General features: G+C 46.8%; 1 protein-coding gene across 7 annotated transcripts in view; it reads left to right on the top strand.

The window, feature by feature from the left end:
• The window catches only part of LOC135918004 (nidogen-like), a 382,953-nt gene that overhangs the window by 328,857 nt on the left and 40,893 nt on the right, over positions 1 to 13,203 (top strand). Inside the window, exons 6-8 of one of the 7 annotated variants that reach the window (XR_011507285.1) lie at positions 336 to 535; positions 625 to 859; positions 1,276 to 3,486. The exons of the other annotated variants lie outside the window; for them this stretch is intronic. The gene's annotated coding sequence lies outside the window, so the exon portion shown is untranslated. Of the gene's footprint in view, positions 1 to 335; positions 536 to 624; positions 860 to 1,275; positions 3,487 to 13,203 lie in introns of those variants that run through there. 7 annotated transcript variants of the gene reach the window in all.

Raw genomic sequence — 13,203 nt, 5'->3', positions numbered from 1 at the left:
CGCCCCTCTGATCGCTATGGCCGTGGCTCTTCGCCGTCGCCGACGTGAACACGGAGAGCAGACAACGCGTTTGACATGCCGGATGCCCATTTTCGACGGCGTTTTCGCCTTTCGAAGGGAATGGTGTGGTTGTTGTGCGAGGAACTGGCGGGGGAACTAGAAGCTGAGCGAGCGACGGGACTGTCGGTGGAGCGAAAAGTGTTGTGTGCGCTGCGCTTCTTTGCTACCGGGAGCTTCCAAGCGTCCGTTGGGAGCGAGGAGACGATCCGTGTGTCGCAGTCGAAGGTGAGCGAGCGAGTGCGTGCGACGTGTGGCAGAGGCTGTCGTGAACGCAGGGGCCCGCAACAAGTGGTTCCATTTTCCAAAGACAGCCGAGGAAAAGGCAGCCGTGAAGGAGGGTTCCCTTCCGCGCGGTGTTATCGCCGGCGTCATCGGATGCGTAGACGGCAGCCTCATAGCCATTGTCGCACCCAAGGGTGAGCGCAAGGCTGTGTTCATGTGCCGCAAGGGATACTACGCCCTCAACTGCATGTTCGTAAGTAAAACTCACGTTTTCTGGATCCTTTTTGAAAGTTACGTTGCTCTCGTCAACGGGCACTTTCTCTGGTTTACGTTTTACCTCAGATCTGCGAAGCGGACATGAAAATCTTGGCCTTGACCCTCTGCGACCGGGGTCGGACCACGACGCTTTCGTCTGGCGGACGACATGGTTGCGCCGGCGGTTCCAAGCGGGGCGCATCGTGAATCCCGGCGAATACCTCCTCGGCGAGAAAAATTTTTTTGACGCAGTCACGCTTCAGCAGCGCAGAACGCCGTGTCCGCTCCAATCCAAACTTTCAACCAAACCACAAGAACATGAGTAAGTCCAGAGTGAAAAAAGAAAATGAAGACATTGACTGCCACCATTGGCAATGTTCGAAGTATTAAGTTACAAGCACATTATGTGTCTTGCGAGGAGCTGACGAAAGTAACACGTATTAGTGCTGACTGCACCCAGTGCCTGAGAGAATCAGAAGAAATGAACACACATTAGTGCTACTTATGTCATTGATAGCACCAACAAGTGTTGATTTCTTGTTTGTGGCAGGCACCGAGTAGGGCACTTGTAAATTGGTTAAGAGTTTGTGTCGGGTATGGACATGCTCAACTCGTGCTTTTACTTGGGACTTGCAACCCTGAAGTCTACCTTCGTTGAATGATGCTGTAGCTTTCCTCAGTTGAGAACTTGCCTCTCGTCAGCGCAGTACTCAATGTGCTATTTCCATCTTTGTGCAGGTGACAGTGGTAGCTACCCTTGGGGCCGTGGCTCCTGACCCCCGTTCCTGGCCATCCTCCAGTGCACACAGCCGAGGGGCAGTGCAACGCAGCACATGCCGCCATGCGTTCCGTAGTGGAGAGGTGCATTGGGCTCTTAAAGAGCCGTTTCCGCTGTCTTCGTCGATATCGCACCCTCCTCTACGAGCCGGAACGTGCAGCCAACATTGTCGCGGCATGTGCTGTGTTGCACAACCTTCGCCTTTCTGAAGGCGACATAGAATCAGGCGATGACGGCAGCAGCAGCGGCAGTAGTAGTGAGCTTGACAATAACGGCGACCCCATGCCATACAGTCTGCCCCGAAACACGGGGTCTAGAATGCACTACTTGAGAGGGTGGGCTGTTCGCGACAATGTGATTGGCATGTTTGGCACAACCCGTGTGCAGCACATGCGTTATTTGAGGCGCGTGCGGCGGCAGCTGCGACGTCAACAGCAGCGTCAGCATCGCTAGGTGCATGCACACAATTTTAAGTAATTTCATGCTGTGAAATTGCAGATACATTTCCCGTGTTAAGTTGTAGTTGATGTCTGCGTAATGCAAAGCATTCATGATTTGTTGAGAAATGTAAAAGTTGTTAAAAAAATTAAATTATGGGGTTTTACGTGCCAAAACCACTTTCTGATTATGAGGCACGCCGTAGTGGAGGGTTCCGGAAATTTCGACCACCTGGGGTTCTTTGAAGTGCACCTAAATCTAAGTACACGGGTGTTTTCGCATTATTTCCCCCCTATCGAAATGCGGCGGCCGCGGCCAGGATTCGATCCCGCGACCTCGTGCTCAGCAGCCTAACACCATAGCCACTGAGCAACCACGGCGGGTACATAAAAGTTGTGTAGTGAAGGGTTATGTAAAGCCTGCATTTATAGTAAGTTAAACAGTATCTTTAGTGGTGACATATGAGATTGAAAACAAGCTAAAAATAAGTGCATTTTCAAAGTGTCTGCCACAATTCGCTTGTTGCTGCTGTCGTCATCTAAGTGCATGTAGCCTGCAGAATTTTTATTCATACTCGTATCCCCTTACGTATTGATGGACATCAGCGCCTGTGTCCTCACTTTCTACTAGCACAGAGAAGCTCACAAAAGCCAAGATGTACAGTGCACGTCACACCTTCCGCTCCATGGAACGTGCTCTTGCACGCGCAGCTTCTAGGTCGTCCACCATTTTGTCTCGCAGCAACGGCAAAGTTCCTTTCGAGTGACGAAAATGCCGTCCAACTGGTCGTCCGACGTGTCAAACGCTGTGGCTCCCGCGAAGTGTGTGCACGCACACGCAGTTGATAGATTTCAACAAAGCGTCAACAAAGCTACCTCACTTGTATATGGCAGAACTCAGCAATGTTATACAGTAATATTTGTACAGTGCAAGCTAGCACTAGAAATGTGGTTGCGATGTGTAAATTAAAGCACTATAGGAAAACTGGACCTTTCTGTATTTCAGCCTTCAACATAAACTTGTTTATGTACACATCACATGCGACCGTCTCTACATTGAAGAAGTGTGAGAATCGTGAGTACTCAGTAGTAGAGGCATTATGCAACATATCACAGACACGTTGGAATAAATATTGGATCACATTGTTCTTGCATCATAGTATATCACAGGTAACGGCATGCATTGTTTAAGAAAACTGTTGTACGCTGCACAAGTACACAGTAATAGCAACTGGCGTAAACTGCACCAGAAACAGGAATGAGCAGGTGCCTAAATCACACGCCAACCGAATATTTATCGCAGCGAAATGTATAGGCACATCACTACATGTGAAAGGCACATGCTGTTGTGGCGCTCTGAAACTGAAAGAGCCATAACATCATACTTTGATATTCAGTAAGACAAACTGCATAAATATTGCACACAAATTCCACCACAAGGGCTAAACATACTATGTATCACGACCTGAATGATTACTGAATGACAACAAAATGCTTGATAATGAGACAGATGTGCAAGAAAAGAGACATTCCAGCTCAGTACGTAGTGACACAAACAAATATGCAACAAACAAAAAATAAACATTACAAATGAAAAGAAGGAGCATAGGCAAGAAATTTTCATAACTTATTTTTCTTTGTTGCTGTGTATATTGACAGGTTGCTTTCGACATTATATTAAGGCCTGAAACTTTCACCATTCGATGACAAGGATTAAATTGTAGAACACTTGCAGTGTGGCGTTGTGCTTAAATTGACATGACAATAACTAGACACCTCAAAATAGCAGTGCCCCAGTCGGAATGCCCGCACACACCAGGCCTACTGGCACTTTTGCAGGTGAGCCTGATGGTATGCACGCTCTTATTGGCGAAGTAAACCTTGAAGAAAAAATTCATGCTGCAATGGCTATGCTACTTATGGTTGCATTAAAGGGTGACTTCAGCAATTATTTGCAAACTAGCAATATTTGCCCTTCATATCATTAATACATCAGCAAATTTTAAGATAAGTTACAAATTCCCTGCCTATGCTACCTTTGCTTTCTTTAATTACGTGGGCCCTGAGAGGGGGGAGGGGCCTGGCTATGCCCCAGTGCAGGCAGCAGCTGGAGCAGGCGCTCGTTGGTCTCGCTCGACCGACGCGCCACTTCGAGGCGCTGCCGCTGCACTTCCCGCCACCTCCTCCCCGAGGTGCCGCAGGCTCTCCATGTGGGCCTCGTGGTGCTGTTAGCAAAGATGCGTAATTAGTTTAATTACAGAAGCTCAATAACAAGGCCTTCGTGTGTTGCATTCATCCGCATATGTAGGCTATTGTCTTGCCATTGTATATTCAAACACTGGAAATATATTTATGGCCCATCAAACTTGTGCCGTCGCATTCCATTAAGATGTGTTACAGTGCTATACCTGCTTCCTTGAACTTAACGCCACTTCTTTTTCTTTTTGCCACATAATTGCGTAGATATTTACATATGTTATATCACGCGAATGTGTACAAGATATCACCACAGGACTACACGTATACGTCATGCTTGTTCATTGATTAATATAATTTTTAGAGAGGACCACTATTGTTTAACCTGTATATAAATGACATAACTAATATCAATACCAACGCCCAATTTGTTATCTATGCCGACGACACTAGTTTGTTCATAACTTCTAAGGACGTCAAAGAATTGCTATGTGTTGCTAATGATACATTAGCCCAAATAAACAAGTGGAGCTTATTCAACTCATTAACTATTAATACTACCAAAACAAAAGGCGTGCTTTTCCAGCCAAAAAACAAGAGGCACAGTATTGACGGACATCTAAAAATAGGCACTTCTTTCATAAACATAGTGCCATCGGTTAAAAGCTTAGGTGTCATATTCCAAGAGAATATGCTGTGGAATGACCATGTCAACATTATTGCTAACAAACTTGCACGAGTTGTTGGAATACTAATAAGATTACGCTTTCTTTTACCACTAAGAGTGAAGCTCCTACTTTATAATTCTCTTTTCTTATCTCATGTTAACTATTGTCACCTCGTATGGGGCAACACGACTAGCAGTAACATCAACATTCTATATTTATTGCAAAAGAAAGCCATCCGTGCAATTTCAAACTCTTCATTCGATGCGCATACTGATCCTCTTTTTTGTCAATTAGATATAGCGCCGATAAAATCGGTCTACAATACAATTTTGCTGAAACGCTTTTTTACAGAAAGAAAAGGTAGCACTCATTTTCTTACGCACTTGTCAAGGCTAACACTAAATACAAGCAGTTTCAGTACACGTCACAGAGAAACTTGGCATATTCCGCACTCAAGAACTAACTACGGGAATCAAATGCTGCGCCATGAACTACCATCTCTACTTAACTCTTTTCATTGATTACCCTACTTATTATCATTTCAATTGGGTGGCCACACTTGCCATTCATATTGGCATTCACGTGAATGCTTAGTGTTTTTCTTTGTGTTTTGTTATGATGTATACGTATTCTAAGCTGTAATTGCACAGTGACCTATTTAGTTTTTGTATTTCTGTGAATGTTACCCGTGAACGAAAAGGGATTCATAATGTCTGAATTTTGTTATTTTCCTGTTCGTGTTTTTCGTAACCTGTATGACAATGTTATTTCTGCACTCATGTCAATTTTTTCGCCGCAGTGCGAAATAACTTTGTATAAGTAGTCGCATTTATCCCCATATTGTATATATTTTTTATTGTTCATCTTGTATTTGTGCACGCATTGCTACGTGATGCCAAAGAAACCAATAAGGGACACAGACCTAGTCAAGCCGATTTTATGGCTTTTTGTCTGTGCCCCTGCTATCTGTACGTTGTATAGATGCAAATAAAGTTCAAAGTTCAGGTCGTATGCTCATCAATTTCATACGCAGAAAAATATACATCTGTGGCCTTACCCATACCTGCCGGTTTTGCTCCAGCAGTTGTTGGCGGAAGCGGGCGTCCTCTTGAGCTCTGGCTTCCGCCAACTGGCTCTGGCGAACGTATTCGGCAGTAGCAGTCACCACGGCACCATCAAGTTCCTGCTGCCTGGGCTGTCTACGGGGTGCCCGTGGCTCTCGAGGGGTAGGCTGCGGCACCTGGGTGGCAGGCTGAGGTACCTGGGGGGTAGCCGGCGGCTCTTCATGCAAGGCAAAAGAAAAGGCTGCTCATTCACTGTTATCCTACCTACACAGATTGATTGTCCTTACCAGTCACTTCGAAATGTCATTATAGCTGCATAGCTACAATAATGATACACAAAACAGGTAGTTAGAGCAAAAGATGCCACAGAAAGTTGCTGGTAGCAGTAAATAAGAAGCACAAGGAATCTCTATTACAACATCATGTCATGTGTAGTCTTGCATTTCTCCTCCATGAATAAGAGCTGGATGCTGGACACAAAGGTAATAACAGCACAGTGACGTACTTTACTTCATAGCAAGATTATACAGCAACTGCAAACAACAATGCTACTACAAAAGCTAGGTCACTGCCTTACGTGCAAGGCCACTTGGCCCAGCAACAGCTGCAGGGCCCGACACCACGAAGGCACTTGTCGCTGGTGGATGTCTGCGGGAACCGCTGGGCCCTGCAGCTTCCTCTGAACTTGGGTCCTGCAGTCAGAGTAGTGTTCAGGCATTGCGAGCAGTGTGTGCAATGCGCATCATGTACACAAGTTGCTGCTCAGAGTACATAACCTTATTGTCACTTGCACAAAAAAAGGGCTTAAAAAATTTTGCGATATTGTGTTGCAATGTAATGCTGAAAATTTGTGAGGCCACAGCAGGTCACACAAAACAACACTTTTTTAAAATCCAATGCACGCACCTCGCTATCGGCGAAGAACTGAGGTGGGGAAACAAGGACCCCACCTGTCCTCATAAGGACGTCGAGGACGCGGCCGTCGACGCCACCCACTCCTCCAGCAGCCCTGCAAACACGGCAACAACGACAACGTGAAACGACGTTACTGTCAGCATCATTAGAAGCTCACCTCTTCTCGCTCGCGACCCTGGCCGCTTCTTTTTTCGCCTTATGGGCCATTTTGGCCCAATGGTTGCGCCAACGGCTGGTGGTCTTTACGGCTGGCCTCTGTGCGTTAAGGACCGCCTCCTCCCGCAGTTCGTTTTTTCGAGCAGCAGTCACACGTGGCGAGAACTCTGTAGAAGCTCTCGCCAGGTATGGGTGCTGCTCGATGAACTGCACGAGAATAGCCGCCTGCTCTTTCGACACCCGCGGCCCTTTTGCTGCCATTTTCTCTTTGTCAACTTGGGAGTTTCAGCCGGCCCGCAGTACAGTAAGAAATTTAGAGGCAAGCATTCTGTCTAAGCTAAGCGCCTGCATTAAGTGCTCACTACGACTTATTTCTGCCTTTTTATACGACTAATGTAAAAAAAGGTGAAGTCACTACTCACATTTTATGTGGTAGCAGCTTCTTTCTCGGAGTGTATCAGTGCAGGAAGTATTACCGATGCAGCGATAACTTTGACGAAGCTATCGTTATGTCATGGCGGTGCCCTATGGAAAATGCCTTGACAGTTCTCGATCCACTATGTTGCAAAGTTTGACCTCGGGGGCTACGGATAATTCTTCTTGGCCCTTCCTGAAGTAGAAATTATCACACGTCAGACATGCAGCGAAAACCACACGACAATGCAAGCACTACACGAGCAATAGCCACTCACCTCAATCCTGTACCTGACGGGGGGGGGGGGGGGGCGCAATTACGGACACGCAAGGGGCTGTCAGCTGTTCAGACGGACACGCTACGGGCTGTCAGCTGTTCAGGTAAACAGAGGCTGCCATTTTGCGTGCGCTCAACGGCATGGATTTGATGCACATACGACTACTATGTGGCTACGGCTTCAAAAATAGAGCACTTGCGTTTGCATTTCTTTAGACTGCGGCAGTTTTTGCGTTGTAAGGTAACAAAATGAATTGGCTTTACGCAGGATGGAAGTCCGCTTTTATTAAGTGCTGTTTTACAAAAGAAATTTGCTATACAGCCCCGGAAAAAGAGAAGAGAACACGAAAGAAACATCCGGCCAATGAAGGGAGCTTCTGATTGGACGATCCAAGAAACGTGGTGCCTACGTAACCACAATTACCAAAATAGATGACGTCACGCGAAAAGGCATTTGCATGAAAAAAGGCATTTCTACAAAATCGCACCCCATGTGTTCAAAAAGATCACGAAAGAATTCTGGGGGCGAGTCAGGTGCTCGATAAACTGCAAATAGCAAAAATGATTTATCCCAGCAAGCAAGCTTTATTGTAATAGATTCCAAGTTAGCGGCCTGACATAACAGAGTAGCGGATATAGTTTCTTTTACCAAAACTGCTACCCCGCCACCTCTAGTACACCTGTCACGGCGATGTGCTCGATAAGATGGAGGAAACACAATAACGTTCTTCAATATTGTCATGCAACCATGTTTCTTTTATCACAGCTACATGGGGATTGTAGCCCATGATAGTTGCCTCAAGGCTTTCCGATTTATTAACGACACTGCAGGCGTTGATGTTTAATATTCTCAGCTCTTTAGCACCAAGGGAAGTGTCAGCGGAGGCAAGTCAATCATTTTTCGAAGTACTTTCATGGCCGTCAATCTATCATCATAATCATGTTCTTGGGACCCGACTGATTAAACCGCACAATTTTGTTTTATCTCGACTTGATCACCACCACAAAGTCCATGTCCCTCACCAAAACACTGTAACATACTCGCACTCTATCCTGCCCAAAACCAGCCTTGACTGGAACCATCTTCCCGCCTCATTAGTTAGCATTACCAACTGTGAAAATTTTCGTGAAAGTCTTGCCAGCGCAATTTAACCCATTCCAACATTTGTTTTTCTGTAAACGTTCTCTATGTCGATTAGAAACTTCATTTTTAGTGTCTTAATCGGCTGCTATAGTATTTTCTTGCCGTAATTATTGTACAAGCCTTGCGTGACAGTGGGAATTTTCGTTGTTATTAGAAATAACTTTTGTTCCGATGTTTGAAATTTTCAATTGTGTATGTGCAAATAACTGTATTTATGTTGAATGATTGACCCCTCCCCTCTATAATGCTTGTATGCCTTGAGGGTACAATAAATAAATAAATAAGCTAATGGATGGGATTGACATTAGGTAGTTGCCAGTTTTCGCCGAGTGTCCCCTCTTGTTGAATTCCTTTCTCTATGATATCGCCTTTGATATATCAAATAATGTAATGGTGTAACTATAAAAACAAAAAAGCGACAGTAAAGTGAAATTATTATTCGTCTAGTTGAGCTCTAAAGACACCAGTAAATTCATAGCTTATACTCAAACAAATATTAGTGTGACAAGTGAGCACCATGTTACACCAGTGCATGATGAGACTGACTGACGTTGCATAAACAAAATTTTTGCACCCCAGTTCAGAAGTAATGAGTGTGTAAGGTTCGTATTAGAAACTTATGCCGGGTGTCCCAGTTAACCTGGACCAAAATATTAAATAAACCCAAGAGCTCTAGAGGAATTGTACCGACTGCATAGTAGTGGCATTCATACGTACTTAAAGGCAGTATTTTTTTCATCACGAAGTACTAATTGCTTTTAATTAGGTAACTTTTTAATTATTCTTTGAATCGCTAACATGCCAATTGCGAAGTTGTAGGGCACCTTAAATAACCTCCGCATTTGTTTTGTCCTGAAATGTGCCTGGTAGCTTTTTTTTTTTTATGAGAAAAGCGAAAGCCCACGAAATACGCGAAATGTGAAATAGATGCGCGCGCCGCTGCTCAAGCGCCTCTAAGCAACCTTTGAAAGATATACGGCTGCATTCGTTTATCGCCGCATCTTATAAGGCTTCGTCATGTGGGATGGCTCGAGCGGTTTCGCGACCTAACTAGCGTGGTGCGATAAGCGTCAGCATCTGCGGACGCAAGAATGTTGTGCTCGGTCATGAGGCGCTCGGGGTAGCTTTCACCTTCGCGTATCATGAAACAAAGCGACGAAAGAAATTCAACCAATGTTTAATAAAGAACAGCGCTAAAGAACACGAAAAAAGAAAAAAAGGAAGCTCTCGTCGCCTGTATGCGCGCGTGCGCGCGCGCGCGCGCGCGCGCGCGTGTGTGTGTGTGTGTGTGTGTGTGTGTGTGTGTGTGTGTGTGTGTGTGTGTGTGTGTGTGTGTGTGTGTGTGTGTGTGTGTGTGTGTGTGTGTGTGTGTGTGTGTGTGTGTGTGTGTGTGTGTGTGTGTGTGTGTGTGTGTGTGTGTGTGTGTGTGTGTGTGTGTGTGTGTGTGTGTGTGTGTGTGTGTGTGTGTGTGTGTGTGTGTGTGTGTGTGTGTGTGTGTGTGTGTGTGTGTGTGTGTGTGTGTGTGTGTGTGTGTGTGTGTGTGTGTGTGTGTGTGTGTGTGTGTGTGTGTGTGTGTGTGTGTGTGTGTGTGTGTGTGTGTGTGTGTGTGTGTGTGTGTGTGTGTGTGTGTGTGTGTGTGTGTGTGTGTGTGTGTGTGTGTGTGTGTGTGTGTGTGTGTGTGTGTGTGTGTGTGTGTGTGTGTGTGTGTGAAGTGATTTTAGAAAAGGGAACGGAAGAAATGAGTGCAGCGCCGTGACTGTCTCTCACAGGAGGACACCTCAACAGCACTGCACGGGGAAGGGGGGAATGGGAAGAAAAAGATGAGGGAGAGAAAGACAGGGCGAACGTGGCAAGGGGAAAAAAGTGAGTGCGGGGCTCAGAGCCACGCTCTCAAGTGCGTCGCATCGCAGTAGTCTAGCAGTGCCGAAAGAGCGTGCTTCATGATGGACGAGTGGGCTGCAGGGAATAGCAGCGCGGTCGCCGTATCGCAAGTCAGTCCCAGTCGCCGATAGACTGTACACAAGTCCGTGTGCTCCACATCGAAGGCAGGGCAGTGAAGTATGCCCCGAAGCATAGTCGGGTAAATCGGGCGTTTCCCGAGCTCAAAGGTAGAGGACAAGCGCGCAAGCCGCACGTGCGACTCGCTCTCGAAGGAGGGAATTGCTGATGCGAAACCACGTGACTACTGCCAACGTCCGATGATTCGCCTATCCAAAGCTCCCGGCGCTGCCGGAACAACCGGCGGACGTGCCGGCGGGACGAGCGTTCGTCGAGACGCCAGCATGCAGTGGCCTAGGTTGCCAAGGTTACGGTGGGCCGTCGCCAACAGCAGCGACGCGGCGCTGCGATGACGTTTCAATCTCGATGACTGCTCCGACGACAGGGCTCGGAGCGCCTCAGAGCGCTCCTATGGCGCTCCAAGATGGAGGAGAGCAATCGAGAACCAGCCGAACGCAGGGCGCGCACCCTCTTTCAACCAGCCGAAGACAACGCCGCTCGCGGGAGCGCTCCAGAGCGCTCAGAAACGACCAGGCGAAGATAGCAAAAGAAACATCCAAAAGTGCAACTGGTTAAGCCATTTACCCTTTCTGTCTCTTGAACTCCGGGAAAGAGGCAAAACAAAGTGGTTTTTTACCTATTTCTGTCACTGTCACAAGCTTTTTTTTTATGTAAGGATTAGATGACATCATGAAGGGGCGTTAAACAGTCACGTTTTGCACCAGTTTCGAGTGGTTATTTTCCACTGCCACTTATAGCACGTGCTCAAACAGGTCGCCATCTGAAACAATACAGTACTTGCTTCTTTCCAACAATTGTGCTGTTGCAGCTTTGACCAACGACGTTGCAATCTCGCGGCAGGCTCTGCTTGTTTTTGCCTTTAGGGCGTCCGGTGTGGTAGCTTCGCGGCTATGCACGCAGTCGTTCACGTAGCTCCACAAGAAGTCCAGCGGTGTCATGTCCGGCGACCTTGCAGGCCAGGGTACAACTCTATGCCGGACAATCCACTGTCCAGGAAAAAGCTTGTCGAGCCACGTTCTATACTGACTATGCGCAGGAGCACCGTCGGGTTGAAGCCAGATGTTCCGAACGTTACAACAGTTGCAAGTGGAACGTTGCAACAGTTGAACGTTGAAAGTGGAACGTTGCAACAGACGTGGTTCACGGATGCCCTCGAGTATGCGTTTGACGTAGCCTTGCGTTGTTAAAGTGTCGTCAAAAGAGATGAGTCCGATGATGTTGCCATCAAAAATACCGCACGACACATTAAACGACCGTTGGTATTATTGTCTTGTTTGTGCCAGCCACTGGGGATTACTATCACTTCAGTAGTGCGCGTTGTGAAGATTAACTTGTGCGTTTCTGGAGAAATTAGCATCGTCCGTCCAGAGCACGCGAGTGAGAAAGCCCGGTTCTGCTTCACATTTCTTGAAAATCCAATTGGCAATGTCAAGTCTGTTTTCAAAATTTCGGTCTTCAAGTTTTTGATGAAGATGTACGTACATGGTACGGGTGCATATGGCCTTTTTTTGAAATCCTCCACACTGATGACCTTAAGGTTCCGGCCTCCGCACTGGTGTCGCGCACAATATATACTGTGAAGCTTAGCAGCAAAGAATGCGAAAACATCCGTTTCCGCTTCTTGAACTATAGTCGCAGTCCTGTGTCGCTTTCTTGTGGCACTAGCAGTCTTGCAAAGGGCTTCGTACGTTCTAAGTATTGTGTATTGTTGACGGACTAGGGCGTCCTCCGCAATGCCGCATCCGGAATAGCTTTGCTGCCTTTCTGATGTCGCCGTGCGCCGCCCGCAGAGCCAGGGCCATTTTAGCCTTCTGATCATTCGTGAAGGGCATGACTGTCTGCTTTAAAGGCAGGTCACTGGCGTCGTATACCGTTGAGATCTCCCGTTATTATCTGCGCACTGACACGTCAAGCAAAAATTATTTACGTAACAGCATATGCTGGCCGTACAAATCCGCGAAAACGCATTATATGCATACAGCCTGCGCAAGGCTTGCTGCTAAAGGAACCAAAAAACATACTTTCCGGGATCTACAGAACAAGATGAGTGCGCAAAATTAGAGTCCGAAGTGGGCTGTCACGGTTTCCCGTGAGCTTAAGCTGCGCTAGAAACGGACGACACCGGGGTTGAAGAGGACAGGACTGCGTTCGTCCTGTCTTCGCTCGTTCTACGCGTCCGTCCTGTCTTTTTGTACCTCGGTTGCCTCGTCCCTTGCGCAGTTTAAGTCAAAAAGCACCAACTAGCCTCCAAACACACTATCCATGGTTTCCCTGCCTCTAAATCACCCCCCCCCCTTTCCTTCTATAGTTCCGCTACGCATATCAATTCGTCAGCGGCGTGTTTTCATAATGCCATGGCAATCGCATAGCTTGAAGCGCTGTATCTAGCTGCCGCCGCTAGTAAAGCCCTGTATCCGTGGCTATTCGCTTGGGAGCGCATATCTATTTCGTATTTTGGATGTTTCGCGCGCTTTAGTTTTTTCTCGGAAAAACCATCGAGGCAAAGCTGGGCACGAAACACATGCTTGATGCGGAGGTTATTTAAGGTGCCCTACAACTTTGTAATTGGCATGTTTGCGATTCAAGCAATAATTTCAG

This window comes from Dermacentor albipictus, chromosome 7 (assembly GCF_038994185.2).
Source record: "Dermacentor albipictus isolate Rhodes 1998 colony chromosome 7, USDA_Dalb.pri_finalv2, whole genome shotgun sequence".
NCBI classification, from domain to species: domain Eukaryota; kingdom Metazoa; phylum Arthropoda; class Arachnida; order Ixodida; family Ixodidae; genus Dermacentor; species Dermacentor albipictus.
This window is presented reverse-complemented; position numbering and strand designations above follow the sequence as displayed.